We start from the raw sequence: 16,291 nt of genomic DNA on the forward strand, positions 1-16,291 counted from the left end.
TTCTCTTTTCTGAACTGAACGTTGTATATTTCTATTGTAGCACATTTATTACATCATATTATAAAAACTGTTTTGCATTTCTTTCTGAGTCAATAGCAGCTTGAAGGCAAGTTTTATTTATTTCTTAATATTCTTTATTTAGGCAAATATTTTTGTCGGGTATCTAGCATGTCCTAGGCACTCTTAAGCTAAGAATTCAATGGTTAACAACAAAAAATACCTACGTTCAAGGAGCTGATATTTAGGCGTAGAGATAGAGAATCTCATAGCAGATTACATTTCAACAGAGAGGGGTGCTTTCAGGGGAGCTTCAAGGTGTCTGATGTAGTTAAGGAAACAGAGATGGCATTCCTGAGAGCAGATTGAGCTGAAGAGTGAGTAGGAGTGCCCCAGGCAGAACTGGGAGAGAGGTTTCAGGAAGAGAAAGCAGGGCCCGCAGAGACTGTGCAGTTGGAGGTCAGGGCATGAAGATCTAGAAGGTGAAATGAGCCCAGAGGGGTAGGTGGGGCTGAGTATTGTGCAACACAAACCCAAGAAGTGAAGAAAACTAGATTAAGCAAAATCTGGACATACTTTGCAGTGGTAAAGTTCAAAAGCATCTATATAATACCAGTCTCCGGTTTTTCCAGTAGTCGTGTACAGATGTGAGAGATAAAGACGACCGACTGCCAGAGAATGGATGCTTTTGAATCATGGCTAGAGATTTGATACATAAAGAATTGATACATAAAGAAGACTGAGTGCCAGAGAACTGGTGCTTTTAAATCATGGTGCTAGAGATGACTATTGAGAGTTCCATGACTGCAAGGCGCTCAAGCCAGTCAATCGTAAAGGAAAGCAGTCCTGAGTATTCATCAGAAGAACAGATGCTGAAGCTGAAACTTCAATACTTTGACCACCTGATGCAAAGAGCTTACTCATTGGAAAAGACCCTGATGCTGGAAAGATTGAAGGCAAAAGGAGGAGGGGTTGGCAGAGGATGAGATGGTTAGACAGCATCACTGACTCAATGGACATGAATTTGAGCAAACTCCAGGAGATAGTGGAGGACAGAGGAGCCTGGTGTGCTGCAGTCCATGGGGTCACAGAGTCGGACATGACTTAGTGACTGAACACCACCAACAACAAATACTAGCCTGGGTGAGAGTGTAGGAAATCAGGGCCTTTGTATTAAACTGGGGACAACTTTCTGGATCCCAATTTAGTCAAGTGTATCATAAGCCCCTTGATACCCTTTGACACAACAGTTCTACTTTCAGGAACTTACCATAAATAATTAAATGAGGGTACTAAGATAGTGTTATTTAGACTTTGTAGAAAAGAGGATTTCACACTTGGGAGATTGTTACTTCTTTGGGTATTCATGAAGAAATTCATGAAGTTTTCTTTTTGAGTATGTGAATCAATTTATTTATCTGAATAGATTTTTTTTTTCTGCTTATGTCCCTAACAAAGTAAAAACTAAACATTATTAGTTTAGTCATTATCTTAGTCGATTCCGAATATGAGAAAGCCATTTGTTAAGAATGAAGAGATTTTTTTCTTTTAAAAACAATTTGAACCACGTGTCTTCGTGGTGGATCTTGCTATTTAAGGCGCTGCTTGGGAGTCACAAATCACTGCCTGTCCATGGCAACTGTTGTAAGTAATGTGATTTTGCAACATGGCAGCTTGGACGCTGGGCTGCTGACTCCTGCAAGTGATATGGGTCGGTTTTCTTGCCTCATATAGTGTGGTACTGCTGGCAGGTGGATTATACGCCTTCAGGACTACAAACAATGATTTTTTAGAGTGATTTAAATGTGGTTGCACATGTTTTAGAATGTCATCAAGAACTAGAACTACCAGTGATCACCCTAGAATTGATAGGACCATGTTAATATTCAGCATCTTGGGTCTCATCAGGGCTTTAGTAAACGGTGAATAAGCATGAAATCAACTCTGGGATCAAAGAACATGGATTCTGCTGCTTCCAACTGTTACCTCACCAGGAAACAAGAGATAAATGAACTTCTCTGAACCACTCTCCTTGTCTACGACTGGAGCTAACAGTAGTATCACCCCATCAGGTGATGTAGGGGATTAAATGAGCTAATACAGATAAAGAACTAAGAGCCACACCTGACTCAGGGTAAACCCCAAACAACATCAACCATCTTGATCCACAATGGAGAGATGCCGTGATAGATGACATTTTCCAAGTTAAAAGAATTTATGAATTCACTGGGAGAAAAATGCTATTATGGAAAAAAAGGGAGACACGTCTGAGCGTAGCCTTAAAATTCCTGCTTTAGGAAACCCAATCTCTTCTTTGTTGCCAGCCAAACGGTTGCAGAACTGCTAGTCTCCAGGTGTCAGAGGAAAGGCAGATGTGGGAGACCTGGGAAGGAGAAGAGACTGGGACTGCCCTGGTGGGGGGACGGGGGGAGCTGTAGGTAAATTTGAAGAGAGCCACCTTTGACTGAACATAGAGAATGAATGGTTACCTTGGAAGAAATCGTCTCTAGATAGTCATGGGCTACATGACTTTGCAGTCTGCATAAATCTCCAAAATCCTAAAAATTCTTCTTTTCTATTCAAAGGTATGTGTCTTTTCCTTATGGTAACTTGACATCTTTCAAAGGGACAGTTTGTAGAGGTTCAGTGTACAGACCCTTAAATCAGAAAAGTCTGAATTTGTATCTTTTGCCAAGTCAGACTTGGGCAAATGCAGCTCTCAGGAAGCTGCTGGGCCCCAAAAGTCCTGCCCGTGGAGTGAGTGTGCGATTGTTGCATGTAATTCTTCCTGACCTGGCAGGAATCTCACTCTTACCTCTTCTTCTTCCTGTCGAAATCCCCTCAAGCTGAGCTGATGAGTGCAGATTACTCGCTCCCGGTTTCCAGAGCACGTCCATGTAATTCCCTACCTTTGTGCCTCTGCCGATCCCTCTCAGGTCCTGACTGTGCGGACTCAATTCCTGTTCTGGCTCAAATGCCTTCCAGACATGCCACGCCCCCGCCCCCCAAACACAGGAACAAGTCTCCTGCAGGAGCCTCCGCACCCCTGTGTGTGTATCTTTGGACCCTTCCTCACTTCCTGCCTGTATTATAACTGTGCGTTCTATTTCTCATGTTGTTTGGAAAGTTCCGTGCCGAATTGTCCAGTGTTGGACTCATCCGATGCCCCCACAATTACCTGCCCACGGAGGCGGCTCAACAAAGACTTCATGAATGAGGTGTGGTGTATTGGTGGACCGGTGATGTCCAGGCGCTGATTGAAAGGATGATACCAGTTTACGGATTTGCTTGTAACCAGCTCTCCTGGAGGTGTTTAGGCATCTGAGTAAGAATTGGGCCTCTTGTAAAGCGCTGCTCAGCTGTGGGGAGGGATGAGGAGTAAATTCACCTCTAATCTTGCTTTTGGACCACTACTACTTATAGTTCATGATGACACCCTGTCTAAAAAAGTTCACTGGGGTAACCCTGCGTGAATGGTGATGTTCCAGAACAGATGGTGGGTGCTGGGGTTAGGTGGGGTGTTAGGAAGGGAGAGGGCGAAATTATCACACTCTGCCTGCCTGCCAGGAAAAAGAGGAAGCATCTTCCATGCTGGCGTCTTTGATTCCCCTCTCACATTAGGACACACAGGAGGAATTATGTTTGTGACTTAGTGAGAAGCACAGTCACGTTATATGAACCTGCACTGGGTGTCCCGGCACTGCCCCGTGCTTTGGGGGACCCCAAGGACTGGAGGCAGGGTCTCTGCCCGGAATGTATTGCTCAAATTTCCATGGGAAGCAAGATAGAACTGCACCATCCACAGCAAGGAGGCACACGGGTTGGTTCCTGATCGGACAACTTTCAGCCCCAAAACCATTCATGGGTTGAAAGTAGTTTGATGTAATTTGAGATCACATTACATGAGCCACATTTGCTGGCCTGAGTTCCTCTCCGGGAAGAAATAAGGTTCCTTTAAGGCAACCCAGGGGTAAAAATAGCTTGCCGTGGACTTTGAGTTACCCCCTTAGGAAGCAGACTTGGATGCTCCCTGCCCTTTTGGACCCCAGGCCTACCCTGTACTTGTCTTCCTCATCTCAGAAGCTCGAATGGACCCAGCTGGTGGTGGCCACTGGAGGGAGGCGTGAGACTGCCCTCGGGTTCTGGGGAGTGGGCTGGGCTGCTGGCGGAGTGGGGAGCGGTGTGGGTGACCCCATGCACAGCAGATGGAGCTGGGCTCTCCTTTCCTCTGAGTGTCCATTTAACCCGTGCTGTTTCAGATTAGCTTACAGAGCCTGTGACTCAGAAATGAAAGGAAAGGCAATTTCACATTTTTAATGTCACTTAATCCACTGGTCACTGCTTGATTCTTGCCCTACTTGTCTGTTTTCCAGCAGCTTGCTGCTTTAGGAGGTTGGGAAGATGAGCTCAAATCCTTTAGAGTACTCACAGTTCTAATTCTTTGACCCTTTATCCAGGATTCCCAAGGATTAACAGAATCCTTAGGCAAGTTACTAGCACATCAGTGCCTTGGTTTCCTCATCTGTAAAATGAGAGTTGTGTGAGATAATACCCATAAAACACTTAGAGTAGTGCCTGACACATGGCAAGCACTCAATGGATGTTGGGCTTCCCTGGTGGTTCAGCTGGTAAAGAATCTGCCTGCAATGCAGGACACCTGGGTTCAATCCCTGGCTTGGGAAGATTCCCTGCAGAAGGGAAAGGCCACCCACTCCAGTGTTCTGGCCTGGAGAATTCCATGGACTGTATAGTCCATGGGTCACAGAGAGTCAGACAAGGCTGAGCGATTTTCACTTTCAGTAAATGTTAGCAGCTATCCTTCTTTGTGCTCCTATATAACACTTAGATTCTTTCATGGGGCAATTATTACCTCATGCCATATATATTTGATTTCTTTCTACATCTTCTGTCATATTGATAGCATAAGCATACTTTGTGACCAATACAAAGCCTTATATGTAATATGCTCTGCATAAATACTGATTGAATAAAAATAAAGTACTTCGCAGGGTGAAAGTGCAGCGAATCATGCAAAAATATTGTGTTATGTATAAGATTCATCATTTAGTACTGTGTCTCAGCCTATTGATGCCTTGAGAGCAGAAACTACATTCTAATTTTTCCTGATTACAACCTAGCATGTGGCATAAATGCATTCCTCACTTTGATTAAGCCGTTAATACTATGCGATGATGGATCCCTAAGAGAGCAATTTGTGATAGTAACTGTTACCAATGAACACTTTTCCTTATTTTATACATCGTTACTGTGAGTGCCCCTCAGTGTAGCGCTAACTGGTCCGGAAGAGAGGACCCTGCCCAGAGCCGCATTCAGAGCAGCTTGGGGACAGTCTTGGTGCTCTTGAGCTTGTGTCAGTGTTTTCAGCCACAGATGAACGGACATCAGCTCTTGCAGCTGCTCCAGCGGCTCTGTCCAAAGGAAAGCCACTCTCAAAATAGAATCAATGGGAACAAATGGTCTGCCTGGTAGACTATTTTGAGGAGGAGGTTGGAGAATCCAAATCTGAAATAATGTTATCAAGGAGGATGAGAAGGATGTAGAATTTGGAGAAGTTTGGGGGTGTGATTTTTTTTTAAGGAAGGTCAGTTGGCCAAGTCCATGGATATGCACCACCCTAAGAGACCAAAGGTACACAGTTTCAATATTGGATACAACCCAGCGTTTAAAGTCGTACATGTTTCCTACAAAAAGCAAAGTCCTCTGTATCTTAGGGACACAATTTCAAGTTTTCAGAGTAAAACTCTGGCCTTTAAAATGGTGTTGGGGCCACAGGCATCCACCTTAGAGAACATTTAACTCCTTCACCGCTGGGACTCCTGGTAGCACAAAAGATAGACTCAGCTTCATCCAGATCACCACCCTGGACTCCATCCACGAGCTCACAGCCCAAAGCCTGGCTCAGGCTTTCCCCTCCCCATGGGATCCTAATTTTTCCTCCCTCTCAGTAAGTTGGGGATGATCCAAATGAGGGGTCAGCAAATCAAAGAGCAGCACCAGATCCAGTTGTGTGGACTGGTGTCCTACGTGGGCACCCGGAGTACTGTGTCCAGAACCATTGCTAAGTTTTTTGTGGGTGTTCTTACATGCTTTTAATAATGATAAATAATGATAGATGTAATCATAATGTTTATACAGTTACACCCTTTGCCTTTTCACGTATAAGTATTTTCACCCATAATACGTTCATTACCTCTTTTTAAAAATAAATTTGTCTATCTATTTGTTTATGGCTGTCTGGGGTCTTCTGTGCTGCACGGGATTTCTCTAGTTGCGACGAGCAGGGGCCACTTTTCATTTTGGTGCTGGCCTCTCACTGCAGTGGCTTGTCTTGTTGTGGAGACAGGTCCTAGGTGCCCGGGTGTCAGGAAGTTCTGGCACATGGGCTCGGTACTCAGAGCTCGAGTGTGGGGCTGAGACGCTGATGCCGAGTGACCCAAATGTTTGTACAGATAAACCCTGGCAAAATAGATCTGTCCTTCCCCCTCTCCTGCCACTCGAGGGGCAGTCCTGGAAAAACAAGGGAGAGATTGGACAAAGGAGGGTGCCAAGTTGCCAAAGGGCCTAGAGAGATCAAGAGACTTAGCTGGGGAAGATCTGAGAGAAAGTCCATTAACAATAATATGTAGTTAGTAATAGCTAGTACCTTCACAGGATCATTACCATGGCCCGGAGTCTAAGAACTCTGCAAATACTAACTTGTTCTATCCTCACAACAAACTTAGGAAGTGGGGGCTATGAGTATCCCAATTAATAAGAGAGAGAGAAAAAAAGAGAGAGAGAGAGAGAAAGGATGGAGAGAGGGAAGAGAGAAAAGCAAAGGGAAGGGAAGGGAAGGAAAGGTAGAGTGTATCTGTTAACCCCCAATTCTAACTTATCCCTCCCCTGCCCTTTCTGCTTTGGTAACGGTAAGTTTTTTTTCCCCATGTCTATGAGTCTATTTCTGTTTTTTGTAAATAAGTTCACTTTAGATTCCACATGTAAGTGATATCATATGATATTTGTCTTTCTCTTTCTGATTTACTTCACTTAGTATGATAATCTCTAGATCCATCATCCATCCACGTTTCTGCAAATGGCATCATTTCATTCTTCTAGTAGAAAGAATGGCTGAGTAGTCTTCCATTGTATTTATGGACCACGCTTTCTTTATCCATTCATCTGTCAATGGACATTTAGGTTGTTTATGCCCTGGGTTTTGTGAACAGTGCTGCTATGAACACATCTTTTGAATTATGGTTTTGTTCAGATATATGCCCAGAACTGGGATTGCAGGATCATATATTAGCCCTGTTTTTAGGTTTTTTTTCCTTCCTTTTTATTGCTGAGCTGCATTCCATGGTATGAATATACCAGTTTCTTTCAATATTCATCTGTTGAAAGAAATCTGATTTCTTTCCAATTTTGAGCTATTTCAAAGAAAGCTGCTGTAAACCTTCTTTTATAGTTTTTTTGTGTGAATGTAAGTTCTCATTTCCGCCCCCCGCCACACCCCCCACCCCGTAACAGTTGCCCAAGAATTCAAGTGCTGGATCATTTAGTAGTTGATGTTGACTTTTCAAAAAAAAAAAAAGTCAAAATATTTTCAGAGTGGCATAACCATTTTTTCCTTCCCATCAACCGTTCACAGTAATCTAGTTTCTCTCCCTCCTTGCCAGCATTTGGTGTTGTCTTCATTTTTCATTTTAGCCATTTTGATACATGTTTAGTGATGTCTTGCGGTTTTGTTTTTTAATTGAAGGATAACTGCTTTACAGAATTTTGTGGTTTTCTGTCATATATCAACAAGAATCAGCCATGGGTACACCCATGTCCTCTCCCTACCGAACCCCACCTCCCATCTCCCTCCCCATCCCACCCTTCTAGATTGTCACAGAGCCCCTGTTTGAGTTCCCTGAGTCACAGAGCAGATTCCCACTGGCTATCTATTTTACTTATGCTATTGTAAGTTTCCATGTTACTTTCTCCATACATCTCACCCTCTCCCTCCTCCCCTGTTTTTAGTTTTTTTAAGGAACCTCCATACTGTTCTCCACAGTGGCTGTACTAGCTTACATTCGGAGTGGGCTTCATCTTGATTCCATTGGTGGTATTGGAGCCTGAGGCTTTACTGAAACCTAGCATTTTCTGCTATTACATCAACTGATCCATGTCAGTGAGTGTTTCATTGGATTCTGCTCTTAGCTTCTGCTTGATTCAGTGAAAAATCCAGGATAAGGTATCTTGTGTGAAGTTCCTTGATTTTGTGGGTAATGTGATGCTGTAATGTATGTGTGACATATAAGATTATATTTGAAGTGCTTCAAAGCTCTTACCTTTTTCAGGGAAAGAGTGTTGGCCCTTGATGCCAGGGATTTCTTGCCCTTTTTTCCCCTTGATTTTCAGTTCTCCTTATCATCTTGGCTTTGACTCTGTGGTTATTTTAAGGCCACTGTTGTGAAAGCTTCTCAGTGAACTTGACCCAGCACCTTCCAGTCCCAGAGACCTCCCAAGGGACAGGGGAGTGAGAAAAGGGATGGACAAGCTAGAAAGAGAGCATGAGAAGGCCAGGTGTTAGAAATGCCACCCCACTAAAACCATCCACTCGGTGGTAAATTCCAGCAAACATAACTGTCCAGGTGTTGCTGAATTTTCAAGATATTAAGGCAATCCTTAAGAAGAAAAAAAAAACCTTAAAAAGAAACCAGAAACCAGTATGGGAAAAAGGGCAGTCCTGGGAACCCACACAGAGAGGCTCTGTTGTGTATGCTTCTTACACACGAGTCATCACAGACCACGGCTATAAACAGAGAAATGTCAGCATTTGGAAATGTGGAAGTCTCTTTGGCTCAGACAAAGTTTCCGCCCCTAGGATGTGAATGATTTGTGCCACAAATAACAGCAGCTTCCTCTGACACTGCGGTGGAGGAATTCCATGGAGAAGGGAAATGGATTCATTGCCATGTCTCACCCGGTTTGGTCATTTGTCCTGTATTAGAAGGCCTAACTGCAAGTCCACCATGCAAAACAAAGTACAGGATACAAAGAACCAGAGCATCACCTCTGGCTCCATCTTATTTTGCACACACCCTCCCCTGCATCTCCACAAGCAGCCTGTGAAAATCCGGGGTCCTTGTTCTACATACACCCCTCCCTCATCCTCCTCCGTCAGGCTACTTTCATCTTTTCTATGTAAAATGTAATACTCTATGTAATACTCTGTTGACTTAGTATTTCTTATTTGTTTGGTATGTTATGTAGTTCCAATTGTTGATATTTTTATGAGAAATAGTAATTTGTTCCCAGACCAGAGTTGCATTGATTGAGTTGCCTGACACTTTTTCTCACTCCATAAGCCATGTTGTTTTTAATGTACGATATCACAGAATGAGAGGTTATTTATTTTGGGGGTTACATCATCAATGGATGTAAGACAGTTGGACCAGAAAGAAGGCTGACCACTGAAAAAATCAATGCTTTCAAACTGTGACGTGGGAGAAGACTCTGAGAGTCCCTTGAACAGCAGGAGATCAAACCAGTCCATCCTAAAGGAAATCAACCCTGAATATTCATTGGAAGACTGATGCTGAAGCTGAAACTCCAATATTTTGGGCACCTGATGCGAAGAGAAGACTGGTTGGAAAAGCTCCTGATGCTGGTAAAGATTGAAGGCAGGAGAAGGGAGCGACAGAGATGAGATGGTTGGATGGCATCATTGACTCGATGGACATGAGTTTGAGCAAGCTCTGGGAGCTAGTAAGGGACAGGAAGGTCTGGCGTTCTGCAGTCCATGGGGTCGTAAAGAGTCTGACACGATTTGGCGACTGAACAACAGTGAAGAATTGGTTAATACCCTTGGCTGACAGCTGCGGAAATACCCCGCTCCCTCCTGCGGGCTCCGGCCCTTCGCCGCTTCTCTGCCCCGCCCTCTAGTGGCGCAGGGGTGTCGGCGCAGGGCTGCTCTGCTCCGCAGGAGGCTGCCAGGGACCAGTTTTCTAGTTTTCTTTCTCAGCTTTTCCCTTCCAGCCCTGAGAGTTCTTGCTCGAGTTCTTGTTTCTTGCCAGAAGAGGGTCAGCTTTAATGGACAACAGCTGTCTTGGGCCCTACTTTGACTAAAGGTGCTTAAAAAACGTAGGACATCCGGCTGCAAAGAACATGCCCATTTGCAGTAACCAGGATGGGATCCAGGCCCCTCGACGAGAGCCTCCGATTCAGCACCGTGGGGCCCGATGGCGGGCTGTCGAGGAGCCGTAGCCGGGCCGGGGTGCCCCTCTTCACCACCCGGATGTCATTCCCTGCTGCCAGGGGGGAGGTAGCCTTTCTGCTCTATTCAGGTTCTCAACGGGTTGGGAGGGTAGGCCCATCCGCATACAGAGGACAGTGAACATTACTCCGCCCACCAACTCCAATGCCTCTCTTTCCCGGAAACACCCTCACAGACACCCGGAAACTCCCTCACAGACACCCGGAAATACCCTCACAGACACCCGGAAGTAATGTTTAACCAGCCTATATGAGGAAACAGCAACCCACTCCAGTGTTCTTGACTGGAGAATCCCAAGGACAGAGAAGCGTGGCGAGCTGCAGTCCACGGGGTTGCAAGAGTCGGACACGACTGAGTTGACTAAACCGTGAGCATCTTACCGTGCAGTCAGGCTGCCAAGTAAATTAACCATCACAGGGAAAAATTATTTCAGTGACGAAAAAGCAGGACAAAATTAAGTACTGTGTTAGCGTGATAAAGAGAGGAAGTGAATGGTGGCTAAAGGAAAACTTGTCAGTCTCGAACATGGTCTAAGATGAAGAGTTCTGTTACTAACAATTACTACTGGTGCTTTGTAAACCCAGAAGGGCGGCAAACCAAAGACCCCAAGAAGCCCAGAGGGCGCTTTGGAGATACGGCGTCTCAGTCGGTGGCTCAGAGGTGAGCCCCCAGGAAAGGGCAGGGAGGGCCCCGGAACAACCTGAAGGTTGTCGGATGCCCATCTGAGGGGGATTCTGGAAATTAAAAGGTGACTCGTAAGAACGATAAAGTAAGTATTTTGCCACACTTTCTCCCCTCCGTGTATTAGTTTTTATGTTTATATTACTATGTGAAAACAGATTTTACCTACAAACCATTTCAGGTGTTGAAGGTGCAAGTAAAAGTTACATAGAAACTTCAATGCATCCCTGGTGCTCTAGAGAAGAAAGGGGGATGGCCCGTGTCCTGAATTGGAATTTTGTGTTTTCCCTACGAAATCTCATCCACGCATATAACTCGAGGCCACGCTGACTTCACATTAGAATCATCTGCAGACTCTTCAGAAAGTTAAGTTGGAATGGGGGAGGGGCAGCGGGTTTTTCAGACCTTCCCCAAGTGATTTGAAGGTACTGGTGGCCACGATAGGAACATTGTATGAGCACTTAGCGCTCCAGCACTTGTAGGGGAAGGGTGGGGACTAGGTGGATATTTCCGAGGTGTACCCACATGGCTCCTCTGAGGAAACCTCTCCAGTACCAGCCAGCAGCCCTGTCATCCCCTGGGGATGGCACACAGTCTGGAGATGATATGCAAATACCTTATCTCAGGCCAGTGGGATTATACTGTTGTTTTCTTCCTAGATTGTTTCTAAGCCCACACCTGAAATCAAGAAAAGTTTATGGTCAAACAGACAAACCAACGGTTTGGGTTTTGTTTGTTTGTGCTAACTATTGGCTTTTTCGCTTATTAATATTTTGCACTTTGGTTTTGGTTTTCTTTTTCTTTTTTTTTTTGAACTGTCTAAAGGATATTTATTTCCTTGTCCCATTTATACACAATTAAGACTGAGCGTCCTTTTGATAAGGACAGCTTCCGCTTTCCCCTCACTGGTCCCTCATAGCCCTCTCCCCTCAAGTGCAAGTGCCCCAGGATCCAGGGCAAGCTGGCCCTCAGCCCCAGATTGGTCTTCTTCCGGACAGGCCTCTGGAGTGTCTGGGGCTTCCTTAATCCTCTTTCTCTTGAGTTTTGGCTTTTGAGGAAGCTTAGAACCTAAAACAGGGGGAAGGTCAGAGACAGTGCTGATGACATCACAAACAGTAAGGGAATCTCAGCCTGTACCATTTGCCGGCTATGGTAGGAAGAGCGACAAAAGCTCACCTTGCTTTCAACCTAAGTCCCTTACCCTTTTCTCATGGAAACCCTGTGGGGTAGGGAGATGGAGTCACCCCAGTTTACAGCGGAGGGATCGCACGCAGGCACAGAGCAAGGAAATGGGCTGCTCCAAGTCTCAGCCAGGGGTGCAGTCAGGACAGACCTCCGGGCTCTGGCTGTGATTGCTCTCCCCTCCGGTCTCCACTCACTCCCCGGTTTCCAGTACTTGGCTGCTGGGTTGTTTGCAAACACCACTGCCATCTTTTTACTTAAGAACTGACTCATGAAAAAAATAAAGAACGGATTCAGGAACACAGTGCCCAAGGAACACCATGAAGGTCATATTTGGGGGGCTGGTGTCAATTTCACTGATCTTTTCTTTTTTAAAAAAGAAATATTTATTTATTTTTGGCTGTGTCGCTTCGTTGCAGCATGTGGGATCTTGGTTGACCCTTGTGGGCGTGAGAGTTTAGTTGCCCTGAGGCATGGGAAATCTTAGTTCCCCAACCAGGGATCGAACCCGCATCCCCCGCATTGGAAGGTGGATTCTTAACCACTGGACTGCCAGGGAAGTCCCCACACAGGTCACTTTTAATTTCATGATAGAGTCAGTGATTCACCCAGTCATGGTAGCTCCACCTATACTAGTGTTTTCTCATATAACACAGTATGAAGAATACCACCTTGTCTGAAACGTATCCCAGTCAAAAATGTGTTTAACATGAATCCTTGCGGACCCTTGACCTACAATCCTGCTCCAATAGAAACAAGCTTCAAAGATGCCAAATGGAAGCAACAAGAAAAAAGCAGGAGGTGGAACAGTCTGCCTGATCTCTTCAACACATCGGGGTGGAAGAAAAGGGAGACTCAGGTTAAAAGAGACTTAAGAGACATAACTAGGTGAAATGCATGGTTTGGGAAATTAAGTGCAAAAGGTATCTTTGACTACTAGGAAAATTTGAAAATGGAGTATTTAATCCAATGAAGATGCTGACAAGGAAGGTTTCTATAATTATCTGAAAAAAGCAAGTTCAAGTCAAAACCATGCATACAGCATGGTCTCATTTTGGTTTAATACAGGTGTTTATATACATGAAAAGCATCTAGAAAGTGGTAACTGTGGATGACAATGTGATGTTTATATTTTCTTATTTTTTGTTAATCTGTACTATCTAATTTTCTAGGATATGCTTGTGTTTGTAATCAAATGTTATTTTAAGAATTACAATTTCAGGGGCATCCCTGGTGGCCCAGTGGCTAGGACTGTGCACTCCCAATGGCGGAGGCCAGGCTTCCATCCCTGGTCAGGGAACTAGATTCCACTTGCAGCCCACATGCCTCTACAGAGTTCGCATGCTGTAACTAAAGGTCCCGCATGCTGCAACAAAGACTGAGGGTTCCGAGTGCTGAAACGAAGCCCCAAATTAAGAAGCAGTTTTTTAAAAAACACTTAAAGAATCACAATTTCAAGCCCAACTTAACACTCCACCTGCAGCTTTTCCCTGTTACCTGCCACTCTACTCCTCTCTCCACCCTTCACCTCCAAGCCCAGCCTGTGTGCTCACTGCCTCACCTCCACACAGACCTCCCTTCCACCTCCTGGTCTCCCCCATCTCTCTCCTTTTTCCTTTCTCTAAAGCCTGTCCCAAACCTGCCTCCTTCCAAACCTCCGGATCTTCCCTTTGCCCTATGACCTGAGATTGACCATTAGTGAAAGGGGGATGGTCCTGCCCAGCTCTTCGGGGAGCTGCAGGGGTGGGTGAAATTGAGAGACACGATGCACCAGGTACAGAGCCTACTGGCTCTGGAGCCTGAACCACACTTTCCTCATCTGATTCATGAACTGCCTGATCCAAATCGTCTTAATGACACCGACCGCCCTTCATTCCACTGTCTGTTTTACTTCCTCAATCTAAGCAGTAGGCACCAGAGCCTCGGGTCCCCACAGAGCCAAGGCATGGGTCTGGGTTCGGGGCCCTGGGTCCTCTGCACTGACCCTCACTTCCCTGCTCCCTCTGGTCCAGCTGTGGCCGCTGAAAAGGCCCTGAGCGCGGCCCCAGCCAGCCCAGCCTTCAGAGGAACCCCTGGGTCTGGTTTAGGACCACGCTCTGGGGTCCTAGGTTTCCCTGTGTGCCTTCATTTTCTCCCACGGAGCTAAGCAAGAACAGCTAGACGTGGCCCCAGAAGCCAGTTCCAGAAGGGTGAGAGGTAGGAGGTCTAACATCTCTCTGATCCTTAGTGCCCGGAACGGGCCTTCACAGACTCCAGCCTTGGCTGGGCCCCCTCACTGAAGACTCTCCGCCCCTTAAGCCCACAGCCTCCGTCCAGGGGCCACAGTCACCGGGGAGGCCGTGCCCAGGCCATCTGGCCGGACGGCCGCCTTCCTGGGGGAGTGACCGCTTCCCTCCTCCCACAGCCCACCCAACACCGAGAGGCCGCAGCCTGCTGCTCGGCCACCTCCCGGGAGTCCCCGCTCTTGGCCGCTAGAAATGGCTCCGCTTCTGATCGTACGGGAGTGTGCCTTTGTTTACCTGTTCGCTGAAAAAGGCACATTTCCCAAGACCTCCAGGGGGAAACTCAGATGGAACAGGAAGGAAACACACCTAAATATGATTATTAGTCCTGCCTGTGGGTGATGGGTGACTTTTCTGTTTTATCCTATCTGGCAAATCCCAGGGAGAGAGGCGCCTGGCAGGCGACAGTCTATGGGGTCAGACACGACTGAGCGCGCACGCACAAACATTTCAAATTTCCTACAGTGAGCTGACCTAAGAGAAGGAGGGAAAAAAGAGAAAAGAAAAAGTGAAGAAGGCGAAGGAAAAGGGACAGAAAGAGAAATGCAGGGCAGAAGAGAAGACCGGGCGGCCGGAAGAGGACCAGGTCAGGCGCTCCTGGGGGCAGATGGGCCGTGCCTCCGGGCATACCTCTCCCGCAGGGGCTGCTGGCTCTCAGCTCCTCCAGCAGGCAGGCCGGGTGGCCCGGGGCCTGCAGCTTGGACAGCCTCTCCTTCATGCCGCTGAGGTCGCTGTGGAGCCCCCAGGCAGTGCAGAGCTTGGGCAGACTGTCCTCCTGGTCGGCTAGCAAGGAGCTCTCGGGCGTCCAAGGAGCAGAAGGCCACCAGGAACTTGGCCGTCTGGTTGTTCTTGGTGTACTTGTAGAGTTTGCGAAGCTGCTTCGCCTCCAGCTCTGAGAAGAGGGAGACAAACCGCCAGAGCGTCCTGCAGGCGAGGGGAACCGAGGCTGAGAGGCTGGTTTTGGTTTTCTGTCATGTATTGTTATACTGAAAGCACTTTGTCAAAGAGCCATCTCTGTTACTGCCTGGGTTTTCTCCTTCACACGGTGATTTCTGATCTGGTCTCTGAGCTTCAGCACACTGAGGCCTTGGGGACACACTGCCGGCTCGCCCCCACCCCCCTTGGCCCCAGCTCACATTGTCCTTAGGATGTTGCAGTCTCTTGACGTGGAGAAGGCAATGGCACTCCACTCCAGCACTCTTGCTTGGAAAATCCCACGGACGGAGGAGCCTGGTAGGCTACAGTCCACGGGGTTGAAAAGAGTTGGACACGACTGAGCGACTTCAGTTTCACTTTTCACGTTCATGCATTGGAGAAGGAAATGGCAGCCCACTCCAGTGTTCTTGCCTGGAGAATCCCAGGGACAGAGGAGCTGTCGTCTATGGGGTCACACAGAGTCGGACACGACTAAAGCGACTTCGCAGCAGCAGCAGTCTCCTGATGAACTCATCTGTTGGCCTCGCTGCGGAGACCATAATACACCTGTGGCGGGAAGTGGCCAAGAGATGCTGGGCTGCACAGTGCACATGCATGCAAAGGGCTGAAATATTTTAGTGAATGAAATTTATCAAAGGCAAGAACCTTGTCTTCCTTATGCAATATTGAATTTCAAAGTGTTCAGCTAATGCTTGCCTGGTCACCGCGCCGCCCCTTGCCTTTAGCAGTGAGTCCACAGTGCGGCGCGATTTAAGGGATGGAGAGTGAGTTCTGAGTATAAGCTCTGCCTGGCGCTCAGCCCTTGGTCTCCACTTGGGCCTCCGAGAGGACGCTTAACACGGAAGCGGTCTGCGCTGCCCTCTAGTGGTCGCCGCGCCGCACGACACCTCCGAAGAATACCTGCAGGAATTCTTACTCTGTAGTAGCAGAGGATGAGATGGTTGGATGGCAT

General features: G+C 46.8%; 1 pseudogene; it reads right to left on the minus strand.

Moving 5' to 3' along the window:
• Positions 1 to 11,723: 11,723 nt before the first annotated feature.
• Positions 11,724 to 16,291, minus strand: LOC139031501 (CHD1 helical C-terminal domain containing protein 1-like; annotated as a pseudogene).

The sequence above is a fragment of the Odocoileus virginianus genome, chromosome 27, assembly GCF_023699985.2.
Source record: "Odocoileus virginianus isolate 20LAN1187 ecotype Illinois chromosome 27, Ovbor_1.2, whole genome shotgun sequence".
Taxonomy (NCBI): domain Eukaryota; kingdom Metazoa; phylum Chordata; class Mammalia; order Artiodactyla; family Cervidae; genus Odocoileus; species Odocoileus virginianus.